Source organism: Anomalospiza imberbis, chromosome 2 (assembly GCF_031753505.1).
Source record: "Anomalospiza imberbis isolate Cuckoo-Finch-1a 21T00152 chromosome 2, ASM3175350v1, whole genome shotgun sequence".
In the NCBI taxonomy this organism is placed as follows: domain Eukaryota; kingdom Metazoa; phylum Chordata; class Aves; order Passeriformes; family Viduidae; genus Anomalospiza; species Anomalospiza imberbis.
Window position 1 is genome coordinate 61,488,269 of NC_089682.1, and position 23,553 is coordinate 61,511,821.

Below are 23,553 nucleotides of genomic sequence, written 5' to 3' on the forward strand. Positions count from 1 at the left end.
AAAGAGCAGGATAATGAGGTTAAGAATGCAGATTCACAGGCAGGTTTTTTTGCACATTTATTGGTACAGCCAGTGGATAGGAAAAGAAAAGGTTAGAAATAAAGAATGATGTAGTCTTATACAGTAGCAGAACTAGAGGGAGTGAACTTCATAGCTTCTGCTGAGAGTTCATCTTTTCTTTGACTATTGCTGGCCTATACCTGCTGTGCACCACTTATCTCTGACTCAGAGGACACTTCTGAAGAAATTTCCTTCTCTGGCAGTTTTTAAACTTGAAAATATCTCATAATCTAAAGCATTTCAAAGAGGAAAAAGAGACTCTGGACCCACTTGCAAGAATGTTATCATGCTACCCTCTAAAACACTGTTTCCCCCTCTGTACGTGAAACAAAAAAGCACTGAAGAAAAGAGAAGAAAAGAAGGCCATGTACCAAGTCAATGAGCTTGGAAAACAAAGCAGCATTTGGAGACAGGTTTATTTAGCACTATGTGATGTCTTGGGAGCTTTTAGACCTGTGGATTCTGAAGATCTGAGATGAGGATCTTGCTTTTTACAAAAAGTAAATTTTTTGTCTTTGTGCTTGCAGAGGAAATACCATCCAAATAACAGCCTAAGTCAAGAGAACGCCTTTGCTATTTAAAGAAAATTTTGTTTGGACTTGGGGGAATCTGGCTTATGATACTTAAATATTTGAACCTGGCAGTAGCAACCCGACTCTCTGTTTCTCCACTTAAAACTTCCACAGGCTCTTCACAAAGTAAAAATGGTGGTGACAACACTCAGGGATCTAACTCTTCCCTATTTGTGCAAGAATTCACATAATGGCACACCTTTGAGCTTTGGTGTCCTGAAACAAGAACAAGAGGAAAAAGAAAGTCAAGCTCCACATCCCATTGTACATTGATTTAACTGGCTTGAGTCCCTTCTCCAAGGAACATCCTGCAAGAGCAGAGACCTGGACTTGATCTGAAAGTTATATTCATATTTCAAATCAAGATCCAGCTCTTCTAGCAACATTTCTGTTGTGTAGTCAGGAAATGGAAAGTTTCTCACATTTTTTCAGCTCAAGAAAGTAGGTAGATGGAAGCACAATCATTTGCCATTTTGCAGGTATCTTATTTTCATTCTACAAGAAATATGTACCACAGAAATTACTACTGCATAAGAGGTCACTAACGTTTCATATTGAGGCACGGTGAGTTGCAAGCTTCTTGAGCAAGCTTTTGTTTCTCATATGAAAATCCCATATGAAGAATGGAGATATTATGGAAGTCTTTCTTTTAGATAGAGCATGAGAGCTCTCGGACGTTTTTGTCTCACATGGCAGATTGCCTATCACTGTCCTAAGCAAATAAGCTGATCCAGAACAGCACTCCCTGTCTTCAATGTATTCCCAAATAAAAATCACCTTTCCCATGTGGACAAGTATGAGGAAGGTCAACTGTCTTTCTGTTCACTGTGCACCTCGTGCACACGTGTGGCAATCCTTTGGCATGTGGAAATTTGCTCCAGAGGCCCTTATCACCTAAGAAACAAGTTTTTAGACCAGCACCACTACTATGAACTCACTAGATGTCCATGCACATCCCCTCAGTTCCTGGGGCTCTTATTTGTCATTTTGTTGTGAGAGAGATCCTAATTAAATGAAATCCAGGGAAGAGCATTAGCACAACTTCAGCACTTCTGCAAGGAGCTGTTGCCACTCTCAATATCATCAAGCTCTGGCAGAGGAGGGGCTGTGGGTCTGTGGCTCAGCTGAGCGGCTGCACAAATTGGTGCAGGTTTTGAAGCTGTAAATGAGTTTTAATCAACATAGACAATTGCGTGCATCCATGTCTTTTCTGCAGAAAGTGCGCAGAAAGTCCTGCAGAAACAAGAGCAATTAGTCTGGCTAAAAACAAGGCTGTAGAGCAGGCAAAAAGGGGTCCAAGCAAGTAAGCATGCGTTTCCATTGAAACAATTGGCATACTGTAGTTCTAGGAAGCATTTCCTTCATTTCCAATGCTATTTTCATTCACTGAGCTCCGTGTTACTTGCTAATTAAAAACAAAAAAAAAAAAAAAAAACAAAAAAAAAAAAAAAACAAAAAAAAACAAACATAGCAAGGGTTCTCATTTGAAAGGCTTCATCTGCCTTTTTGAAGTAAGAAGTTAAAGGAAAGCACAAGTTGATAGCTTAAATTCAGATCTCAGTGCAGATCTCCTTCTATCAAAGATGTTTGCTAGCTCAGAGGTCACTGTCACTGCAGAGGGGACACCTGGAGTATGTAGCCTGTGAGATAATTCTCTGGTTACCATGCTATGCAGTGCCTATCAAAAGCTTAATGTCCACATTATCCATACCCTCACCCTGACCTGGGTCTGTTTCATTCTAGAGCCAAAGTAGCTTCCAGCCAGGTCAAAATGGATGTGGCAGAAGTAGTAAGATTAATGCTTAAATTTTTTTTGGTCCCACACATATTCTACTCTGAGAGGTTGATGCCTTACTCAAGGATTGGATGTTTGACGCTCTGTTTGTTTGCCTGTGTTCTGTGTTTGTCTCTGTCCTGTGCGTTTTGACTTCATGCATCCAAAACACCATCAAACAGAAGTAGAATTAACAAATCCTTAGTGTGCTTGGGGTTGAGTGGTCATATCAGCACGTAGAAGCTTCTGGCCATGGCAGCTTCCTTCATTTTGGGGAGCAAGGGAAGACTGAATGCCTCCTTGGTTAGACACAGTAGAAAACTATTGCATATGGGCAAAGTGATGAGGATAGTGAGACACTGGAACTGGTTCCTGAGTGAAGTTATGGATGCCCCACAATGGAAGAGTTCAAAGTCACGTTGGACTAGACTTTGAGCAACCTGATCTAGTGAAAGATGTCCCTGCCCATGGTCAGGGGCTGAACTAGATCTTTAAAGGTTCCATACAACCCAAACCATTCTATGATTCTATGATGAAGTGATGAATTTGGACCCTGCTCTGATTGAAAAACCTCAGTAAGAAGGAAAGATATGGTAGCTGCCACATATTTGTGAGAGAAAGAGGGAAACCATAAAGGTTCAGCTTTTTAGGCAACCAGAGAAATGCTTTCTATGAAACTACAAGAAAAAAAGAAACAAAGAAACAAAAGAAAAAAAAGAAAAAAAAGCATGAAACTTTGGGTGGAAGGAGTCAAGGCCAAAGACAAGGTATGTTCCTGGTGGTCTCTTATTGTATACTCACAGGAAAGAAATGCTTTACATACTTGGAAAATAACATACCTCTTAGCCTTTCTTCCTAGTAGAAACACTTTGCAATTTTGCTCAATTCCTTGGATCAAAAGAAGCAACTACCCAGGCAATTCAGACACCAAGCTTCAGTCCACAGCCCTGGTTTCCTTGTGCATCACAGGAAAGCAGAGTGGTGATTGCTCTGGTGCTGCTTCCTGGCTGTCCTGAAGATGAGAACTGAGTAAATGAAGCCGAACCAATCCAACATGGGGAATATTATCACCAGTACACAGCAAATGAGTCACACAATGTTGCAGGTATTTGAGTGTAGAAGTTTTCTCTGCTTGATTATTTGAACTAAGCACATTATGTTTGATTCTGTCAGTAGAAAAGATTTTTCATCCAGTAGCATTTACTTGCAGTAAATGAAAAGAAAACGTAGATGTTTGGCGATCTCTTTTTATACTGTTGAGTATAGACATAAGTTCTTTAAGACAGGGATATTATTGTTATTTAACTGCTTGGTGCATCCTGGGTGGAGTCTGATCTTGAAACAATACCACTGTAACAAAACATGATGATAATAGTGTCTTTGGGAGGGCACTTACTGAAATTACTTCTTAGATGTTGTCAAGCACTTTTATTTACCAAATAGATAATAGACTATAAATTAGAGGTAGTAATTAAAAATTAGAACTTACCTAAATGTAATTTCCAAGGAGATAAGGGTATTCCTGTTCATAAAATCTAGAGTGCTCAGTCAGAAAGATGACAATTCAAGTGATCTATGATATTCTAAAGCAGCAAATCACAAAGCTGTGGCAGTTAGTAACAACTATTAGGTGACAAAGAAAGATGGATCAAAACATGTTTCTACAAAACATGTCCATTATGAATGACAAGTATTAATAAATACCACTCATTTTAATGCAAATAAGCATCACATTAATAAACATCATATTCCACTGAGAAGCCCTTCATATTTTAAATACAGTCTGTGTTTTTTGCCATTGTCTCAAAGGCTGAGAGCATATAGGTCTTAAATCTTCTAAATTTCGACCTCTCAGTTTTTGTCCTACCACGGCATGTCCTTGGCCAGCCATAGTCTTCATAAACAGCAGCTGAAGAAAGAGGAAAAAAAGGGTGGTGGAGACTCATCCTCCAGCTCCTGCCTTCAGGAGATCTGTGCGTGGAGATCCTCTCCTCAGTCTCTGAAGGTTTGGGGAATGAAGAGGCTGGCTCTAACTTTCTGTAAGGCATGTAGTGTAAATGGTTAAATTTACATGGTAGAGTAGCGGTTCGGGTGGCCAGAAAGGAAAGGGCTTGGTGTGCACCTCAGGGACTGCAGGGGAGAAGACGCCTCAAGCCACACTCCATGGTGGAAAGCTGCCCCACAGTCATCAAAACAAGATTCAATTAGCTGGGGACCCAGGCTGACCCCAGTGAATGTCCTGCTTGGTCCTCTGCCCGAAAAGGGGAAATTAATATCTCACAGCAAACCTGTGGGAAGTGGTGATGCTGTAGCTGGGGACAAGGAGAGCGCTGGCACAGGGATGCAGGGGAAGAGGATCTGCGCAGGCTGTGCAGGGAGGATGGCTCTGCTCTCCCACACAGGGCTGCCCAGGGCATTACAGTCACCTCTCCCTTCACTCAGCTTGGCCCTCACCACTCACCTTGGCACTGGGGTCTCTGGGCTCTGGACTAAAGCACCACAAGGCATCTTTCTCAGGCTGGGAGTGCGGGTGTCCACGCAACAAAGACCCTCATGGGGCCTCCTGTACGATTCCCCGTGTGCTACTGCCCAGTGCTTGCTGGGCAAGGAACCATGTGTGTCTCCAGCTGCAGCACTGCAACACGTACATTGTCCCCGAGACCTGTCAGCGGCTCTCAGCGGGGAGGAATGTGCAGTGTAACTTGCACTCAGCATCCCGGAAAGCACCAAAGGGAGAAATCTGCCCTGCGGTTAGTCTCCAGCAGCCCTGGCTGCTGCCATTCCTGCTCAGCTCCCCGTGCAGAGCTGGCCCTATGCTGTGCAAGGAGTCGAGATGCCCATGGGGTCCATGGTGCCCTGGGAAGGGCACGCCGGGGCTGGGCAACTTGGCAAGAGTCCAGCCAGCCCCACAGCCAGGGTGCTAGAGCCATGGCACCACTGGGGCAGCACTGCAGCCTGCCTGGCATAGCAGGGCACAGAGCCAGGGACATGCCTGCTGCTGCTTTTTGGCCTCCCTCACGCTCCCTGTGAAATGCACCCAGGGATTTGCATGGACTTCACCACCCTTCAGTGAAGAGGTGGTGGAGGTTCCTCCTTTGCTTTCTTTAACATAAAAATCCAAGCCTTATTCCACACTCTCTCTGCCTTCCCCACAACTTCTAATACTTCTAATACTTGTAACTGATTATTTTTCAGTTTCATTTTTGTAAAATACAAATGTTTCTCAGGGAGAGAAATCTGACAGCTCTTACCTAGAGGGTGCTTTATAATCCTAAATGTAGGAAAAAATTAAAATCAGAAATAAAAGTAGGAAAAAAATCAAAGATATTTGGCTGTCACAGAAACTCATGAGTGTATTTGATCTTGGAAAAAACATATGTTAAAACGAAGTGAAAAATGCATTATAGGGTAATGGAAAGACAGGTGTAAAATTAGGGCCTGGTGCAGCCTGCAGTGAACCAGGGACAGCTGAGTCCTGAGCACCACAAAGAGGTGGGCTGAGTGCTGCCGAGTGCTGCTGCAGGGACAGGGAGGGCAACTTCTTGAAAGGCTGATTTTAGGTAACAAATACTTTGAAATTAGTATTTTTTTACCCCTATCAATAAGTGAAACCTAAAAAAGGCAAAAGGCATCTTTCTTAAGAGGAAAACACCCTTTCAAGTATGTTCGATAGTGATCTGAGACTCAGCTGCCAGTCCTGGCAGGCAGTAGCAGCCCAAACATGCTATTCTTAGACCTGGAAAGCATAAGTAGGTCAAATTACAATTGGTTCTTATAAACACCATCTCCACTAAAATCAGAAATCAGTATGAGGTCAGAAATTTGCAGTATGTTGAATCAGCAAGATAAAACAGATGGGGTTGGTTAGAGCATGGTGCTAATAGCGCCAAGGTCGTGGATTCGATCCCCCTATGGGCCATTCACTTCCCAGCTGGACTTGATGGCCCTTCTGGGTCCCTTCGGGCTCAGACTATTCTGTGATTCTGTGGGTTCATCTGCTTCCAAATACCTGTCCTTTTGGTTCATCCCCATTTTTACCAAATGTGGTCTTACTCCATATGCTATCAGGGAGACTTCTCCCTGGCTGGGGAGGTGCCATGAGCCCTCAGAATGTCTGGCAGATACAAGACAGCAGTACAGTTGAGTGGTGCATTTTATTTACACATCCTGAGCTAAATAGTTAATGAGATTTAAAAAACAGTTGCAGCTTGTCTAGTGCTCTCCCCTGTCTGTGCTCTTGCCTCTCTTTCTTTCTGGGATGGAAACATTTAGACATGGAGGGAGTTAATTTGGTGTAAAAAGAAGGTTTGGTATAAAATGTGGGTAGAAAAATCCAGTGTAGATTTTAATCCTGCATTTTCTTCCCCCCCCCATCTGCTCAATTTTATTCCATATTTTATCCAGTTTTTGGGTCTGGCATTACAAATTTGTTTCTACTCATTTGTTCCACACAAGTATTACATTACAGCTCAGGGACCTCCTTCACATCCAGTTGAGCACTGCTTAATTATAGCTTGAGCTGGCCTTGTAAATAGGCACAGCATCTTTTCCAAATCACGTTCCTCTTCAGCCTTTTTATTACAAAGGCAGATGGGCTGCAGTTGTTTACAGCCACCTTGGTGGAGGAACCAAGACCAAAACATCTTTATCAGCATTGAGCTCATACTGATCGTGAAAAAACGTCTATGCTTGATTGCAGACAATGAGAAGGGAAGAATACACCAAAAGGAGGTTTTCACATAAGCTTGATAAACAGGGAAATGTCTGGAGACTGATCAATGAGCTCTTGACAGAAAAGACTGAGGGTTAGCTGAACCTGAAATGAAAGAGAGCTCTCTTAATTGTGAGTCTGAGCCCTTTCCCTGATACTGCAACTGAGTCAGTGGACTGATTTCATTCCTTGCCCGTGTTGAAACAGATTCAAAGTTCTGACATGTTTGGGGTTCTATTATCAATCAAAATCCAGGTTGAATCTTTAAGAACTTCGGTTTTCAGTTGGTACAAATGTGTCAAGTCTTGTGATTCATAATGATTTTCACAGTGCTTTTGAAGTCCCCCTTGCAGCACCAGCATGAGGAAGCATATTAGCAAACGGGAATACTCCACTTAAACTGAAAACTGTATGTGCACATACTAAAGTTAGAAGTGCTTGAAAATAGGAGTCTTGAGGTGCAAAGCCATCAGGCAAATGACCTCCTAACCCAACAATTTGTGTTTCACCTTTCAAGCAAACGTTCTGGTTTCCAGGTTCTAATTCAAAGGGCAGCAACAAAATCACTGTTAAGTTCATAAGTAGCCCTTGGCTATACTGCAGCTGTTAATGTGGGAATAAAATTGTACTTACATATTAGCTGACACAAGATACAGCTACAGCTTGGGTAGGTCCTGCCTATGCAACTGAATATATCTTTCATTATATGCTCCAGGCTGCTCAAGACCACAGATTTGGAAGACTGGCAAATCATACCAACTTAATTCTAAAATGAAATCGTCCGCTAAATTTATTCATTAGCAACACACTTGCAAATGGGTATTTCTTGCACCATATTAAGCACTGCCACTACATAGAGAACAGTCTTAGTCTCTGTCAGTCATAAATTAACTGGGAGTGTATGACACCACAGAGATAACAGTTTGCACTGCTGGCTACAGTCCTGGTCATTCATAATCACTGAGGTCCTGAGAGTTCATCAGAAAGACAACTCAGAGCACAGGTGGTGTCCTTCTTCTCCGATTTTCCTTGTTGATGCCTTATGTTTTCATGCTACTGACCCTCTCCAAACAGGGGCAGAAGGTCTCCTCTGTTCCTGACGCCACTTTTGTTATTTTCTATTGTCTTGCCAACAGCTATTATCTATTTCTAGGTCTCTACACTTCTCCTTTCTCTGGAAACTTTTTTTACTGGGATACCTCCGATGTGTAGCTACAGCTGTCTTTGCCCCTTTGATGATTACCTAGCTCACATGCTTTTGAAAAATTGTGCCTACCGATGCCATCACAAAATGTTACAAAATACTTGCACGCAGTTGGTAATTGCCCTATTTTAGTGTACAGGTTGAAGGCAAGCTCTTACTAATGTTATAGAAGTGCATGTCTCTTCTATAGCTGTCAGGCCTCTGTTTTGGCTACACTGTACCTATGTGAAGCAACCCAACCAATACTCCCTCTGCAAGGACATGCACTTCTACAACTGAGGTGTTAAAGAACACGGTACTGATGAAGACATCACAGCAATTGAAAGCACCCCAAAAAAACCAAACGCAAAATAGAATCAAAAGGACCAGATTAACAACAACCAGCAGGGGCTAAATCAATTAGAAACCATCATAATTTTTTGGTAGTAAGTTCAACCTCCTGCTTCTAGCAAGGCCAACCTGGCTGCAGGACTTTTGAGGCTTATTGAGGATTCGTCGGAGCCTTTTCTCTATATGCCTTTATGGAGTACTTTGCCCTCACTTTGGCTGACTTCTGACTTCCTCCAGCAGGTACCAATGCTACAACAGGCAAAACAGTGTTCCAAAGGGCAACACCTTCCTTTACTGACCCACCACCAGGACGAGACTCGGAGCAAACAATGACATTGAAGACCTGTGGGAAGATGGCCAGTGATCCCAAAATTAATCCTGTCAGGCTAGCTGTGGTAATGATCACTGGGATCTGAAAAGGGACTGAGACAGAACTGAATCGTCCCAGATCCAATGTATCCCGTCAAATGATTCAAGTAAACCAACAGTATGTTCCTGCATGCTGCCCACACTTGTCATGCTCCAAAGTTCAGCTCCAGGGTCTGAACAAGGAGCATGGGTTGGCATCACAGCTCACTCAGAGGTGTTCAGAGGTGTCACCAGGTTCTCTTGGACCACATATTGGTCTCTGCACCTGTGTCCCCACTCCTCCAGGAACAGGGTCCTCACTAAATTAAATGGTGGCACTGGTGATTGTTTTGACAACTGCTTGCCTGGAGTATAATGAGAAATGACTGCAGCATTCACATGGGAAATGAAAGACCTGGAGTCAGTTCCCTCAGTCTAGGGAAGACCAGGTTTGCTTCTCCTAGGACAGGTTGTGGGGGATATTTTTCACCCAGTGCTGTAAAATGCTGCATTAAAGGCTCATGGGATTATAGGGACTTGGATTTGGGGAAAATGGGCACAGTAACAAAGATAAAAAATGTCCTTAGCCTGTCTTGGCTGAATATGTGGGACCAGACTGCAGGAACATGGGGCCATGGTCTCTCCCTTTGTCTCTGTAGGCCGTGGTACATGGTGTCACCCTGCTACACACAGAGCAAGGGTTAGATATCTGATATTACCATTTCATGTACTGCCTGAACCTGTGGCTTCTGGCTAATGGAATGGAAACCTTCTAAAAAGCTGAAACTTGTTACACTTCAGCTGTATTAGCATTTTCATTACATTTCTTGGACTACAGAAAGGCCCTCTATTGGTCAGTGGCAAAATCTCAAATGGCTGGAACAAGACTAGATAATTTTTCATTAAGGACATCACCATTTGAATATAACACACCTGCATAACAATTTGCCTGCGGCCTGATTCAGCAAAGATCCTCAAGTGCACTCAACTCTGAGTGAGAAGGGCTATTCTGAAATCAGCAGCTGACTCACAAACAGCTAAACATGCACTTAAGCACTTGTTGGGATGCTGCAGCATGGCTCCTCTCCTGCAGGGAGCTCGGCACCCAGCCAGGCTGGGGTGGAGGGAATGGACACCCCCCACCCCCGAGTTGTACATTTATTATATTGTCACTTTTTTGTCACTAGGCAAACAAAGAGGTTGGGATCTAAGAGCCAGTGGCACTGGTGAGCTTTTCCTTCCCTTTCCTGGCTCCCTTCAGTTCCAAATTGGAGTGTGGCTCTCAGGAGGCCCTGAAGTCAAGGCGATGCCAGCTGGGCTGCAAGCACTCAGCAAGTTAACTGCACACTCACATTCCTTCCACTGTATAACTAAGGCACTTATTTAAATGTCTTAAAAACACTTTACTTGTATATGAAGAGGGTTTTTTTTTTTTTCAGGCCAAGACCACTTACAAGGTTTTTGTAGTTTTGTTGCTTACTTTGATTTCATCAGCTGTATCCATTTTGGGATTGCCTCTTAGTAGTCAGACAAGGGCTGAAGGTGACAGTGGATTATTTAACCAGTGCCCTCAGTGAAGAGTTATCTAGTTCTTCTAATCCTTCTCCATTTATTATCTTGATTTCCATGCCTGGAATAATAAAAGCACCAAACTTCAGCTGAAACATTATACTGCAGGATCCTCACTGTTGAAATAATTCATCCAAACAAGTCCTTCTGGATTAGATAATGCCCAGCTAGTCCTTAATCAGATTTTGAAGCAAGAGCCAACAGGTGTCCTGTGGCAGGGATGGATGCACATTCCAGGGATAGTTGTGTGGGGAGCTTTGGAGCCCCAGACCCATGGCAGCTGTGGCATGATGTTGCCTTGGCCACGTTGTCAACAGCAGGCTCTGGCTGTACATTGTGCCTTGGTTGCTGGAGACCACACAGCTCATCCCAGGAAACCTGCCAGGCCTCAGGACCGTGTTGGAACAGGGCTGGTGTGGCTGTATAGAATTGTGAGCTGTAAAGAATTCTTCAGGTGCTGCTGCAGCAAGGACTAATGACTGAAGAGGCAAACTCTGCTTGAAATTCAGTGTCTGTGAAGATTAGCTTTCAGCCCTCTATCAACCACTGGAATTTGTCCTTTGCCTGTTCATAAACACCAAGGCCTTCAGAATATCTCCTCAGAGGAAGCATAAGCTCCAAAGGTCTGTTAAAAGACCCATATTCAGAATCATAAAAAGTCACTGTACCAACAGGGAAATCTTGCTACCTAGAGCAAGAGCAGGGAATTTGTGGTTGGCATGTTTCTTTTTGAAAAAATAATATTTGAAATACACTTTTAAAAACCCCAACTTTCCTAGATTGTTACAGAAGATATTTACAGCACATAAAGTATATGAACAATACAAATATTTTCAAATGTATAACTTTGACAAGTGAGACTGATCCCGGCTGGGTTTGGATTGCAATTTTTGAGCCAATTTATTTCAGTTGCAGTAAAGGGGTTAGTGGTGAATGCTGCATGAACTCCAGGCTTCATATCTAGACTCCCTTTCCTCCTTGCTGAGAGCATCTTGGGCTATGGCTGTGTTCTTTCTGTTCTCAGGTTTGTATTGGAATAAAATGCTTATAACAGATGAGGGTTATTTTGGCATCCTTAATGGTGTCTAGTTATGAAAATATTTTTTCTGGTTCTTCTCCATCTCCAAGAACAGCAAAAGAAGTTATCTGTCTGGTTCTTTGGGCTATGGTAGAAAGAAATGTAAATGCCTTGTGCTCATAGATACCTACACAGCTGCTTTTTCTCTATTTGTCTCCACCTGAGACTGAAGCAGGTGGCCTGTGAAAGTTGGAGAACTCAAGCTGTATGACAGAAAAGCTGCCCCAGTCCTTCAGCAGGAATTTCTTCTTGAGCTTTCTGGCCTCTGCACATACCACCAAAGCTGTCCTGGTACCGTGTAGAGCTGAACTGCAGCACAGCTCTTCCTTGAAAGTGCCAGACACGCAGGGATCCTTGTCCTCCTGTGAAGGGATTGGCACTGATCTCATGAGGTTGGCTCAGGAAGGCTCATCCCCATTCCTGGGGGGCTGCAGGTTAAATCCTCCCCACAAGGGGTGGTTGGGACCAAGACAGAAATCTGCCCCAGCACCAGCCTGCTGTCCACAGTGGCCTGCACTGGCTGACATCCCACAGAAGGGTCTCCAGAGATGCTGAGTTTGGCTTTTCTCTCCACTGACTGCTCGGGCATCTCAGAAAGATTGGCCTTGTCGGGCTGAAGTTGTGCTTTGGCTGCGTGCACCTAAGTCTTCATCATACAGACAGGTGAGCAAAAAATAAAATCATGCTGGCTTTCTGTATATGCCTTTTTCATCTTTTTTTCCCATGTTCTCTCCTCTGGGTTTATCCTGGAATAAAAAATATTCAATGCAATAGTTTCATTTTCCATGAACTACTTACAGCTAAGAGCTTTCCAGTGTGCCCTTTTTCAAATGGAAAGACTATAGCTTGGTCTTTAGTGATTCTCAGCTTTGAAATTGAAAGAAAAGGACTTGCTGTCTATACTGTCTATAAAGTAAACAAAGATTGCTTTTGAATGGAAAAAAAAAAAAACAAAGTTTTTTTTTGGTTTTTTTTTTTTTTTTAATAAGTAATATTTTCAGGCTTTCCTCTTTCTCTCTCTTGAATGAAACACCCAACATTTTTTCAAAGAATTTTTTGTCCAAATGAAATAAGTAGACCTGAAAATATTTTCAATTTTTTGCAGTAGCTTGTCTTGCAGGTCCATCCAATATTCACAAGAGTGTGAAAGGTCCAGGATATGGACAGAATAAGTATTGCTTGAACTAAAAACATGACAGTCTCTCTGGATTTCCTGGGATTTAAATCAGGCCCTAGAGGCACATTTTTTTGCCAGCTGTGCTGTTTCTCCCTGAGCTCACTGCAGCTACAATTTTCAGTAAACATTAACTGCTTCTCTACTGAAATTCTCACATTTGTCCAGGAATATATTATAGGAAAACTAAGAAATAATACAGTATTTACAGATCAGATGAATTTATATAAATTCATCACCTCAGTGAACTGTTCTCAGGAAAGATAGCGAGAAATAATCTGTGACTAATTCTTCCCCAGTCCTATCAAGAGGAAGAAGAGGAATTTTAAAATCTCACTCAAGTGTCAGCAATTTTCTCCAGGCTTTCTTAGCTTAAGTGCTTTTCAGCAAAAAAAAAAAAAAAAAAAAAAAAAAGTGTTAAAATAAGTCTTTACTAGAAGTTTTCAGGGAATGTTCCTCATGGGAAAAGGTGCATACAAACCCCAATGCAGCTAATTTAATACTCCTGACATTTCCTGGTCACTGGGATTGTGGAAATTATGCAGCATGAGTAGCACACGGGCCTGAAGCACATGGGCCGGCCTCCTCTTCCTGCCTTCCTGTCACCAAGCTGATTTTAGGTTATAATGTGCTAGCTAGGCTGAAAAGCTGGTGAGAAATTAGGGGTTTCCACTCTGCTTGCATTACCTTTCTGTGGTAGAAACCAAGATATTCCTGTGCCTCCTATCAGCAATTCCCACCTGTATAGCACACTACCCTTTAGAAACACCTGAAATTAGGAGGGTAGCTATTAACCATTCACCTCCTCCGGTATGCATTGATTAGTGTACCTAGAATGTAAGCAGGAAAATGTCATAAGATTCCCATAGTTTGGGAAGTTTCTAAAGTTCCCTGACTTGCCTTTGACTTCTACAACACCATGAGATCATAGCAGAGGCTCCATGGGCACTGGGCAATTCCCCTGGGTCCCGTTTGCATGCTGCTTCCAGAGGGCACTGCAATGACACTGGAGCTCCTGAACAGCCCCCTGTGTTGGGTGCTGCGCTCACAGCAGGGGTGCAGCAGCATCGGTGCCGTGCTGCTCCGTCTGTGCTCGGCCCAGCGCTGCTGCCTGGGGTGCCGTGCTCCACCTTGTGCGGCTCCAGCTGCCTCGGCTGTGGGCCTCGTCTCTTCCTCCCCTGGGAAGTGGATATCAGACATCAACATGAGAGGCTGGACAGATCCACAGTCCAGCTTAGGGAGGGAATGTTCTTGTAGCCTGCATGGATGCACAAAGGCCAGGGGCAGTCAAGTGCCTAATGAATTCCCCAGAGATGACAAGCCTATGTCTTTCCTTCTGAGTCGTGAGACCTGCTTGGGTTTGACCCCTCCTTCCAGGGCTGCACATGTGGTCATGGCTAATCCTGTGCCTGAATGGCCCGTGGCACAAGGGGCTTCTCGACTACGTGCCTCCGACGTACAAATCCAAGCAGCAGACGAGGGCCACGAGACTGTGACCTTACAGTACTTCTAGTGCTTCATTAATTCCAGGAGGTGACATCCTATCAGACCTTCTTATCACATTCCAGAAGTTTATTTCAGAAATATTTCATGGACTGTAAGTGGGACAGCTGTTCCCTTGTGACACTGTTAATAGCATGAATCCCCTTTGTCAGGAGTCCCAGAGCTGCTGCTCCTCTCCCAGGCTCAGTTTAACACTTTGCTTTTAATCTCAGCCCAAAAGAACTTAAATGAAGGTCTAATAAGGTGTACCTTGTGAGACCTTGCAGGAGGCTTGGAGAGCTGGGTGAGGAGGCTTGGAGAGCTGGGAAAGGGACAGGAGCAAGGGCATGTCAGGCTACACTGAGGCTGACCAGCCAAGCACAGCCTTGCACAGCTGTGCTTGTGTTACTGAATAAAACCATGGCCATTATTTGCCCTGAGAGGGGGAGGTATGGCCCAGCTGCCCTACACATAGCTCTCTTCCCTCTTAAGATGGGATGATCATATCCAGACTGTGCCAGTAACACACTGCAGAAGCCATGCTTGGGCACGTGCCTCTGTGGGGCTCAGCCTGTGGGTCCTGGGTGGACAAATGGTACCTTTGGGACTAGTGGGAAGCACGGAGGTGGGGTGATCTGTATGGCAAAGCGGGGGAATCTCTGGGATTTTAGAGGAGAGCAGAGCCCTCCACTCCTCCTGTGTGCCTGGATGCTTTGCTGAAAAGACAAGGACCAGCAGAGTCACAGTCCTGCCAAATTTATGGGTAGGTGAATCCTGTCACATCTTTTTTCTTTTTTTTTCAAACTGGAGCTTAGCTAAATTTTCAGCAACCCAGTAAATAAGGATTTGCACCTAGCCATGTGTGAAGTGTGGCAAGCTGTGCATTGTTCAGTAAAAGGCCTTGCCGCCTACAGGGGATACTTTTGTGTCTGTAATAAACCCGGTGGGACTGAGATCAAATAATACAACACACCTTTTTTCTCACTTGCTGTGTCATGTGCAACCTGATAGCCTGAGATGGGAATCTGAAACTTCTGAATAAAACACAACCGAAAGGGAATACAAAATACAGAGAAGTGAGTGTGACAGACATTCACATGGATGCTGGATCTGATTTCAGAAGAACAAATTTTCTTCCTCCATGGGGACAGGGCTCAATGGGTACCACATACATCATGAAGTCCCTCAGGGTGGGCGCTGGGGATGCTGCAGGCAGATGGCTGCAATTTTTGTCTCTGTTGTGCACTCAGAAGGTTGGTCAGAAAACTCATCACCCCCTGCATGTTCTCTCTGATGAGTTTTGGACAAGACATTCGCTAATGAGATTGCAACGCAAATCCAAGGTTGGATTTATAGGTAGGATCAGCAGTATTTCTTGCTGAGATTAATGTTGTTTTACAGGCATCAAACTGCTAAAGTGCTGGAGGTGTTTATGAAATTCATAGCTTGGACAATTACGATAACCTGGGTCTCAGCTGAGTGGTTATGGATTGAAGAACAGAGGACTGTTGGGAGGGAATATAACCTGATAACCCAAATAACCTGATTTTAGAAAAAAATCTCTTATTAATTAAACTGGGATGGGAATTTTGTGTTCTTGCCTACTTAATTTTTTAATCTGTAATTGTCTGAATTTCAGCTGAAGAAGGGATTTTAAGGTTAGTTGGTAAAACCCATTTATTTATACAGTCATGTTTTTATTCGCAGTTTTCTGCCCAAAATAAGATGTATTTCCCTGACATTTCTAAACCAGCTCTGTTATGCCTGGTTAGTACCGTAAAGCCAGAAGCACCAGCCTTGGCCATTAATCACACCAAATCCCATTCTGGTGCCACTGCCGACCAAGTGAAAACTGATGATGGGGTCAGTCATGCTCAAAAGTAATTGTTGCTGGATGCAGAAAGCTCTGTGCCCTACATCTGTCACCAGTTGTGTTCAGCCCTGTTCTAATTGGATGTGGTCTCTGAGTCCTGCCAACCCCACTGTAAGTATTTGGGGCCCAACAGCATTTTCTAAATCATTATGAGTTGTCTTTTACCAGTTTCCCTGAATTTTTTTATGGGACTCTGCTTGGCCACTTTTCTCTCCAACCAAGTTTAATATACTGCATTTCTTGAGAGCACTCACGGGGCAAGACCTTCATTTTCTTCCAATTCAAATGGTTTGGGGGACAGTAAGAGGCAAAGGCATGCAGTTATGCCTCTGGGGGTGGGGATTAGGCAGGCTTCTTGGCTCAGGGTATCCCATGCATCCTGCCCCCTCTGTATACCACACACACTCCTCCATTACTGCTTGGCTGACCTTTCCTCAGCACCTTCTGTTCTCTCAGGCTGGTCATACACAAGCCACGTGCTGGCAAACCTCAGAAGATAATTGGCACAGAACCAATAACTTCTTATTACGATGAGGATTGCACGTACAAAACAACACAGGCTAGCAAGGTTCTTGTGCCCTTATTGCCCAGGTAATCATTAACAATTTCAACCCTTATCAGTGTCTCGGGGTGGAAAAACTGAACTTTAGCTCAATCTAATGAAGCAACATTCCTCTAATGTTTCCTGGAATAACAAGTTTCTTCTCTGACCTGGCACGGATTTCTCCTTCTCTCCAAAAGCATAACAAGCCCCAGAGGAGCTCTGCAGAGGATCAGAGTGTGGCTCCCTGGCTGTTCCTGCTGGATTAAGAGATACTTCTATTATCCAGGGTTGACACAGGTCAGTGTCATGTCATCCAGCCTGAGCTGTCTATTAGGCGTCAGATGGTTGTGTAGGTCCTCCTACAGGAAAAGTACTGATCTTGTTAATATTATCAAATCAAGCCAAAGAATGCACTGACTTGCACCCCTGACTCTCTCTTCCAGGGAAGAGTTATAATCATAGAATCATTTATGTTGGAAAAGACCTCTAAGGCCACTGAGTCCAACTGTTAACCCAGCACTGCTGTGTTCACCACTAAACCATGTCACTCCAACCCCTGGTGACATATCTACACATTTTTTAACACCTCCAGGGATGAAGACTCCACCATTTTCCTGGGCAGCCTGTTCCAATGCTTGGTAATCCTTTCAGTGAAGAATTTTTTCCTAATAAAATCTAAACCTCCCCAGTGCAACTTGAGGCCATTTCTTCTTGTTCTGTTGCATATTACCTGGAAGAAGAGACCAACCCCCACCTGGTCGCACCCTCCCTTCAGGCAGCTGTAGAGAGTGATGAGGTCCCCCCGAGCCCCCTTTTTTCCAGGCTGAACACCCCCAGCTCCCTCAGCTGCTCCTCACAGGACTTGTGCCCCAGACCCTTCCCCAGCTTCGTTGCCCTTCTTTGGACATGCTCCAGCCCCTCAATGTCTTTCTTATAATGAGGGGCCCAGAACTCTACACAGGATTGGATCTGTGACCTCACCAGTGCTGAGTACAGGGGGACGGTCACTGCCCTGCTCCTGCTGGCCACACCAGTGCTGATCCAGGCCAGGATACCACCAGGATACCTTCTTGGCCACCTGGACACACCCTAGATTGTGTTCTGCAATGGGAAGGAATTAATTCTCGTCCACAATTTAGCCAGACTACTACCTGGAAAGCATCTCCTGTGATGTAGAAAGGTCTGGAAGATGGCAGATAACATGTTTTCCAATAAAGAAGAACTGGAACATACTTCAGAGGGGCAGATGCCAGAGGTGCATTGAGCCAATGCTTTCAACACAGCACTTTCAAGCAGAGCATCTTGTAACCACCTATGAAGTGTTTGCACTGTGCAAAATGGGTAGCACACCCAAGGGTGAAGGGAAGGTGGGGTGCCCAGCTCCATCTGCCATAAAGACTGAGTGCACACTGGCAGGTCAGCTTCACTGCTGACCTGGTCCAAAGAGAGCCATACTGACAGCTGGGTTGGTAATGCACAGGTTTGCTATTAGCAGCTGCCTAACCAAGCCCTGAGAGGGCAAAACAAGTAGTTTCCTCTTCTAGGGCAGGGAATGAAAGTTAATGTATTAATAGAGGAAGGGAAGGAAAGGTATTATAGCTGAGCAGGGAGTGGATCCCAGATTTGCCCCTTAACCACATAACACTGAAGTCTGTGGGCATAAGAGTGGGTGTCTGTGTGCTGCTCACTTGCTCCTCTCTGCAGTTGTACACCCTCAGGTAAGGAAGCCTCCATCTGCTCACTAAGAGATGTGTGAATTGATTTTCCAGAATGCAAAAAGCGGGTTTAACTATTCATCAGTGATGCACAAACTGTGATTACTAAGACAAAAAGAGGGCAAAGAACATTTTTCTTAAACAATGGAGAAAGCTTAACCTTAGTGATGCAGTTATCTGCTGTTAAAAGACTTTGCTCCCAATACATTATTGGTCAGTAGTCCTGTTAAAAGTTATTGTTCACTCTTAACACTTGTCTTTCCAAGACCCAGAACATATGCCCATCAAAACAAACTGGGAGAGCTATTATAATAGATGTGGATTTTGACTAAGTAAGAGGAAAGAAGAAGCACTGGTGGGGCCCAGGCTTAGGGTGCTGTTTTGGACTGTTCCCCTAATTTGTCTGTTCAAACTTTTTTTCTGGATTAAATCCTGACAGTCTCAAAAGTTTTTTCAGGTGCATTTCATAGCCTGGAGCAATCGTCTGGATCCTGGAGAAGGAAGGGGTTACTGAATTGTTGAGAGTAGCTGTGTTTTACTTCTCATTTATTCCATAAAATTCCGTAGAAGTACATTGCTCCGAGAAAGAATAATACTTTATTTTCTTTAGTTGTGACAAAACTCTGGTCTGCATTGTCTTGAGTCAAGCTTTATATTAGATTTCATCCCACTCACACGGGGTCAATGACTGCTGTGATTAGAAAGTCATTAGAGACCTCTTGACTCTCTTTGGCTGTGTATAAACACCTCAAAAATGAAGGGTGAACCTGTGCTGAGAGAGGATCAGCTCCTGCCTCCCCCCCCCCCACTAAGTCAATCCAGCCTTTTTTAGCTCTGTTTTTCCTAATGAACACAAAGCAGTGCAACCCAATGCTTTGGGTTCTTTTCAGCCCCTGCTAAAACCCATAGCAAGATTCCTCTGGAATTCAGTGAGAGAAGGATGAGATCCTTCATGAGCTTATCTTGCTAAATAACACTGGCTTTGGATTTTCTCAATGGATAGTACTGAAATGTGAGTGTCAGCTTCTCTGCAAGGGATATTTGAGGTAGTGGTGGGCCAGAAGAAATGTTTTAGGTCCTGTTTATTAGGAGTTTATCTATTCAACATATACATTTATATTTGTTGAGGACACTCAAATCTTGCAGAAGCATTAGGTCTTCCAGGCCTGTTGGCTTCCCCCTGTTCCAAGCATTGTCTGAGGGCTTTTGTCTACAACATCCACAAACTCAGACTACTGTAAAACCTACCAAAAAAAAATCTAATTGATGGTGAGTGCTAAACTGTGCTTTACCAGGGCTCACGCCATGAAGTATTTATAGAGATAAACTTTAATGGTTATTTAAATTCAACAATATTCCTGCTTCTAATACACACACCCAGATTAGTATGGTTTCCTCTCTACCGGTCCTGAGCTGGACCCAGAGCTCACCCCACACATTCTCTTTTGTAGAGCCCCAGACTTCTTTTTCTTGATTTTTGGGTGAAAGTGTGTGGCTTGCTATGTACCTCTGAGCTCCATAACTCTAGGAGCAGGGCAGTTGCTTTCTATTTGTTTTTCTTGGTGGGGTTTGGTGTTGTTTTGGGGTGGTTTCTTTGTTTTGTGGTTTGAGGTTTGGTTTTCTTTTTTCCTTTTTTCCCCCAAGACAGGTTCCAGGCTAAGGCTTCAGCTTGCTGGTTCTGTTCACATGCTTCTCTGAGTGTTCCTAGGGAAGAACAGTTCCTTTCCATGTTCCCAGGAGTGGGATCTCTGTCTTCTTACTGTGGATGCTGGACTATATAAAATACCAGCCTACTGCTGATAATTACTTCCTGATGATCTCCTCATGATCTGGCTGAGGGTGAGGTGCCACCATGGTGTTTTTTGGTTTGGTTTGTGTTTTTTTTTTTTTTTCCATTGAACCAAGTGCACTCTTTTGTCAAAGAATTTGCTTTGGGTGTTTGTAAAGCAGTGAGAATGGGAGGGAATGAAAGCTTGTACTAACAAGTAGGGCATACCCAGAATTTCTTGCTTCTTGGAGTAGTATTTGAGAACCCAGTTTGGTCAAGGTTTAGTCAGAATTCCAGGGTTTTTCCTTTGTTGGATTCAGGTGGGACTGTCTGTTGGACACAGGTGGAGCTGTCAAAGGATTTGTTTCCCAGGTGCACAGAGAGTGGTGCCCTCCACTCCTTTCAGATTTTGCATGCACAGGCTGCTCCCCTGCAGCATTCTCCTTCAGCAGAGCCAATCCTTCAGGACAGCCCCCATCACCCCTCTGGAGCACACCCCTCTTTGTATTCTTATAGCCAGCCAGCCAGGGGTGTTTAACACTCCCCTGTGGCTGCCACAGCTTTGTCGTGAGGGTTTGGGCTGGATGTTGTCTGTCTGAGGAGAAATAGTGCTGCTCTCCTGAAATGTAGCACGTGTCCCATGGCATCTGTGTTTGCTGTTCTGTGATAAACATGACAGAGGCAGGGGAGCGACACAGCACACCCGGGGTAAGGGCAGCCCTGTGGTTTGCATGTTGCAGCAGAGCTGGGCTGGGAGACTTCAGAGGCAGGTTCGTCTGCCCACAGCCCTGCAAACCCACACAAACACTGTTGGCTGGAAGTACCAGGGTGTGTTGGCACAACAGCTGGTGGCTACTTGGTAACTAAAGGCAAAGCTCCTGCTCAGGGAGGGGTTACAGGCTGCCTTGTAAGTGACTTCAGACGTGCGAGAGCTCACACAACAGCTGTATGGGTTAAGCTGAAAGCTTGTCACATACCAGTAGTGCTGATATTGTTGTTCACAGAGATAAAAATTGTATTTCTTCACAGTGCCAAGACATATTTTATTGAAGACTCACTTCTTTCCATGGAAGAGATCAAACGAGGCTGTATGTGCACAGATGCCTCACTCTGTGCTAGAGTAAGGGGAGAACCTGACTGACATCAGTGGAAACTCGTGGCCAAACTCCTACCCAGAAGTTACTTTACAGTTACTTACAAAGCTGCCTTTTTTTTTCCAGAGATAAGCACCCTATCTTTTCTAAAATGCCCATTTACCAGGGTGCAACCAAAAGATTGTGGGTTCACAGCCACCCTTTTTGCTCTGTGTCCATACCTGTTCCGGGATAGCTTCCCTTTGCAGGAGACTTGTGACATGTTGATAGCTACAAGGACATCAATAATTTTTGATGCAAAAGCACTGAACACCATGGCCTGAGCACAGAAATCTGCACTTCTCTGTCTGGGCCTCCGACCTTCCTGCACCAGTCTTTCCTCCACACCCTGTAGAAATTTCCTGCACCACTCAGAAATCACTTTTAAAGAGATTGATTTTGTTTCTGATTTGAATGTGTTCTTCCACTGCTTCTTCTGCCATCAATCCCTCTCATGTATTTCCTTACTAGTCTGCAGATTGTTTTTTCTTTGAACCAGTGCTGACTAGATTTTTGGTCTGTTCTGCTAACACCTTATGCTTGTGGACAGAAGTCTGCTGGTTCAAGCATAAACATCACAAATGGCATTTATTGGAAGACAGATGTGGCAAAGGTCACAGCCACTGTGGTTCTGAGGATGTTGCTAATGCAGGGGTTCATATTCCCAGGGATTTAATGTGCTCCTGCCTACTCTGTCTGCTCAAACTGCAGCTCTGTCTGGCAGCACATTTTAAGGTGGTATGGAAGAGTGTGGCCTCAGTAATTTGCATGTCTGTGACCTTGATCCTGATTGCTTAAATTTACAAGCATTTAAGCTCAAAACCCTCTCCATAGCTTCCACCAGTACTGTCTGGACAAGCAAGTGCAGCGATAGCATATCCCAGTGCATAGCCATGAGTTACCTACGAGCCTTTAATTATCTTCCTGGAGAAACTCATTAACTTCAAGCTCTGACATTTAGCATCACGGGGAGTAGTTGACTTTTAATGGTTTTCTGGGAAAGACGAAGGCCGTGTCCCAGAATTCAACTCCATTCAGAACAAGTAAGATGTAAGAATATGGGAGCCAAGATGTAAAATACACCCATTTTTGTCTAACTTTCAACAGCATTTTTTGCATAATTCCATCTATGATATTTAATCTCCTAATGCTATTCATTGCTTGATTGTCCCTGGAGTGACTGGGTCACCTCTGTTGAGGGGGAATTGATGTTTTCTTCACTTGTGACCTGATATTTAATTTTTTTTGAGACAGCCAGCTATAAAAGTTTAAAATTAAGGCCTCCTTTTCTTTATCCTTCTTATCTTACTTCTCATTTCTGGTGCTTTAGAAGTAATTTCAAGTTTTCTTCTTTCCCCTCTGTGTTCAGGGTTGCACATGGTCTTTTATTGGCCTAAGTACATTGCCAGAGAGGTTTGTAGTTTGTCTCACAGTATTGTAACATTTGTCCAGTTGAAAATATTGTAGAGAAATAAAAGGAGCATCTTCTGAAGTCTAAAGTTAATGAAACAACACCCAAAACCTAATAAAAATGTTGTAACAAGAAAATATTATAAAAATAAATGAGCTCTGACAGAGAACAAGGAATTATGTCTGGCAACAATTGTAAACACCTGTGTGACTCATGGCCCATACTTATACATACATATACTGCAATTGGTAAGAAAGGTAATGCCAAGAGCAAAAATGAGGACAATATCCTCTAACTGTGTAAGAATGGCTTTGAAAGATTATTTGGTACTTGATTGGTAGGCTGGGAAGAAAGTGAGATAGTCACAGCAACTTTAAATATAGACTGGAGCCTTGAGTATGCGAGGCATGAAAATGGAACTTTGGCATGACCACATGAAAGCTGAGAACATCCAGATCTGTCAGAAAAAGGAGAAAAAGTGACAATGAGAAAAATACTCAACACTGTATCTAAACCTCTGGATTAGCATTTCAAATAAAATCACTGCATTCATTCTCTTCTCTCCTTTCTGCTTTCCTAATCAGTATTAAATCACTTGGATAAATAGACCAACTTTTTAAAGAAACAGCCTTTAAGGTATTTATGCTTTTTCATAAAGAGCAGGGATAAGTGGGGTTTTTTTTGGGGGGGGTGAGGTTGAAGTTGGGTGGAGGGGGAAGAAGTTTCACCCTCTGGCAATCACAAACTCTAATCTGTGGTGAGTTGCAGTCAGATGTTCAGACACTGGTTGGATTCACAGTTAGCATC

At 43.7% G+C, this 23,553-nt stretch overlaps 1 protein-coding gene and 1 long non-coding RNA gene across 4 annotated transcripts in view; one reads left to right on the forward strand and one right to left on the reverse strand.

Moving 5' to 3' along the window:
* The window catches only part of ALKBH8 (alkB homolog 8, tRNA methyltransferase), a 262,866-nt gene that overhangs the window by 116,557 nt on the left and 122,756 nt on the right, over window positions 1–23,553 (forward strand). The window lies entirely within an intron of this gene.
* Window positions 52–11,011, reverse strand: LOC137469041 (uncharacterized). 2 transcript variants are annotated; one of them, XR_010996323.1, is made up of 3 exons: window positions 10,454–11,011; window positions 3,246–3,418; window positions 52–848 (listed from the first exon to the last, which is right to left on the reverse strand). It is a non-coding gene; the product is annotated as an uncharacterized lncRNA (long non-coding RNA). The 2 variants fall into 2 exon arrangements; XR_010996322.1 differs by having other exon boundaries at window positions 10,686–11,005.